This window comes from Lonchura striata, chromosome 23 (genome assembly GCF_050655825.1).
Source record: "Lonchura striata isolate lonStrDom1 chromosome 23, ASM5065582v1, whole genome shotgun sequence".
NCBI classification, from domain to species: domain Eukaryota; kingdom Metazoa; phylum Chordata; class Aves; order Passeriformes; family Estrildidae; genus Lonchura; species Lonchura striata.
The window spans coordinates 702,091-705,522 of NC_140725.1; positions in this window are offsets into that span (position 1 = coordinate 702,091).

Genomic DNA, 3,432 nt, shown 5'->3' on the forward strand with positions numbered 1-3,432 from the left:
ATTTTTTTAACTAGCTCAAGAAAGGGATGAGATAGTCAAGAAATCCTTCGCACAGAGATAACAGCAGCAAGACACCTAAATCCCCAAGAAAAGAGTTACTCCCTCTTTATGGGAAAAGACAAACATTCTTCCACCTCCTCTCCATCTTTGATTAAGGGGAAGTTGACAATAACCAGAGAACACCCTTTGTTTGAAAAGAATCTATGCATCATGTATGAGATATATGAATATGCAACAGGCTGCTGCTTTTAAGGGTTAATCCTTTGTTAGCGTGTGTGCTGTTGGGACCCAGACTGTCTATATTTCTTTGTTTTTTATTGTCCTTATTGTCCTAATTGTGGTTGTCCAAATACTTATTACTCTATTTTTATAATCATTTTATTACTGTCAAACTTTTAAAATTTTAAAACAAATGATTGGCGTTTTTCACAGAACCCTCCCAAAAAGGGGAGGTGTGCAAAAGAAAGCAAAACTTACCAATTCACTTCCCTATAATTTACTTCTAAAATTAAACATTCCTGAGGTCTGCTAATAAAGCGTAATGAATAGTTTAAATTTTCATTTGGAACTTAATTCCCTGGCTCCCAGATAATCCCAGCTGCACGGCAGAAGAAAATTCCTACTTGATTATTCCAAAAGAAGGAGGAAAAGCCCCTTAAATCAGAGACATCAGGACTCTTCTTTGCACCTCCAGCCTCATAAATGACAGCTGCAATGATTTGTCTCCATCTTGCAAGTCATTAACCTATTCAGCTGTTGTCAAAGTCCTTTACAGAAGGTAATTATTAATTGTTGCTTCTGCATCAGTCCAGACTCTAATTAAACAAATAATAATCGGGATCCATCCTCACAAAAGGGTTTTATCTTCTTTTCTCAGATGCCATCTCCATGGGGACCCAAAGCTCCACGCAGAAAATCAGGCAGGCTTCAGATGTCCTTGATATGGAAGTTTTCCTCGCTGGTGGAGAGAAAATTGGGGCATGGGAGCTTGATTTTTTTCTCAGGCTGGTGACAGAAATGCCAGGGCTGGAGCCAAGGAGGACTTGCTGGTTCTGACTGTCAGACCTGGAGCTTCATGATGCAGTCTTGAAAGCTGGGGAATGCAAACAAGGTGTTCTCCCAGCAGCACAGCTCCTGCAGGAGAACCACACCTTGGAGATGATCCTCCTGGAACAGGGCTGTGGCTGTTCCAAGGAAAGGTACAGGGAGAAAGGAATAAATCTGCCTCGGAGCTTGTCCTTTTTACAGGTGAAGGGAAAACAATTTAAGTAACACAAGATACATTTTTAATTATTATTAACTTTAAAAGGCATTTCAATAAATATCTGTCTCCTTTCCTATCCTCAACTTTTTCTACACAGAATAAAAAAAGGAAATTCAGTGTCAAAACCCCACAACATGCACAGAGTTCAATTTTACACCCTGTGCCATAGTTAGGATGTCCCAGGGCGCAAATGCAGTTTCACAGATGCAGATCTTACTGTGTAAGTGGTTTGTGCTGCAGACACCTGGAGCTGGAGTAGGATTTGTTTGCAGGTTAAAACGGCCAGGTGGGACCAAGATTTCCTCTTGGCCAAGAATGTGCAGCAACCAAAATCCTTTGCAGAGCTCAACAGGCTGACGGGCCCTTGTCCAACCTTGTCCAAGACAAGCAGGAGCCGCTGCCAGAGCCACGAGGCCTTCCCTGGGTGCTGCACCCCCGGCCAACGCCCTCCAGCACAGCTCCGGCAGACCCAGGCTCCAGGAGGGAGCAAACCAGTTATTTCACAGGAACACATACCTGTTCTAGCTTCTAGGAACTGCCTCTGAAAGCCAAGCGTGGTTTTACCTCAAGGAGTCTCCCGCTGCCAGAGCACAGTCCTGCCTCAACCCAAACATCGCCAGCTGCATCGCCGGCCCAGGCTTCTCACCCAGATATGACTAAGCCCTTCGGGATGAGAAACGCTCAGGGTTTCTTGCTTAATCACTAAAACAGATTAATTTGACTACCCAGCACGCAGCCAAACGGAAAAGAGGAATTGACACACCTAGCGGGTTCCTGCTGGGGCTGATCATCTGCTTTAATTGATGGGTCACGTTTGGGGATGATTTTCCATCCTGTAGCTGCCACAGGCTCCCCTCCTGCCCTCCGACCGCTAGCGCTTTGGGAGGCTTAAATCAAGAATGTAACTGCTGCAAACCAGCAAACGTCACCTTCAAAGCTCAAGGCTCAGCTGCCACATGTCACGGAAAGGGCCCGTGCCTTCCCCACATGCAGTTCTCCCAAGAATTAGGGGCTGCATCTTTACCAAAAGGCCCCTTGGCACCTAAAGTTTAGTCAGTAAACCAGGTAAAAACTCCTTTGGCTTGCTCTGGTCACACACATGTGACAGTCAGGATGTTGGAGGAGAGCCAAGCAATCAGGGTGGCTGAGCCTGGCCGCAGTGCCAAGCAACCCCCCCCCCCAGCACTCCAGCGGTTTAACTGGAGCCTTATCAGATTTCCTGGTGACTCAGAGCAAGCGGTCACCCGGGAGAAGGGCACGGCCACAGCAGCAAGCAGAGATGGGGTTACAGCCCCACGGTGGTCCAGAATAGCAGCCAGTGGCCACCAGGCCCCTCTGTCCCCCCAGAGCCCCCACCCCAGAGCCCTGCTGCTCTGCTGCACACTGAGGCCAAGCAGAGCAGGCCGTGCCTCTGCAAGGAGCAAACACAGGAGGCACTGGCTGCTGAGCCATGCCCGAGAGCCCAGGGAGCTGTGCCAGTCCCCGGTGGCCTGGCTGGTCCCCACAGGGTGGCTGGGCACCCCCATGTCCCTGCTAGCTGCAGGCTGCTGGGCACAGAGCCCCGCTCTGCTCCCCTACAGCAGCAGCCCCTGCTCGCAGATCCCATCCCCATCCATCCCCATCTCCGCTCCCATCCCCATCCCCTTCCCATTGCTTCCCATCCTCATCCCCATCCCTGTCCCCATCCCCATCCCCTTCCCATCCTTGTCCCCATCCCTATCCCCATCCCCGTCCCCATCCCCTTCCCATCGCTTCCCATCCTCATCCCCATCCCTGTCCCCATCCCCATCCCCATCCCCATCCCCATCCCCATCCCCATCCCATCGCTTCCCATCCTCATCCCCATCCCTGTCCCCATCCCCATCCCCATCCCCATCTCCATCCCCATCCCCATCCCCATCCCCATCCCCGTCCCCATCCCCATCCCCGTCCCCATCCCCGTCCCCATCCCCATCCCCATCCCCATCCCCATCCCCATCCCCGTCCCCATCCCCGTCCCATCCCTGTCCCCATCCATCCCCATCCATCCCCATCCCCTCCCCGTCCCCCCGCTCCCCGCCCCGCTCCCGCCTCCCGCCCCGCCCCTCCCGCCGGTCCCTCCCGCCGGTCCCTCCCGCCGGTGCCGCCCGCCGGTGCCTCCCGCCCGCCGTGTGGGCCGAGCCGGGCGC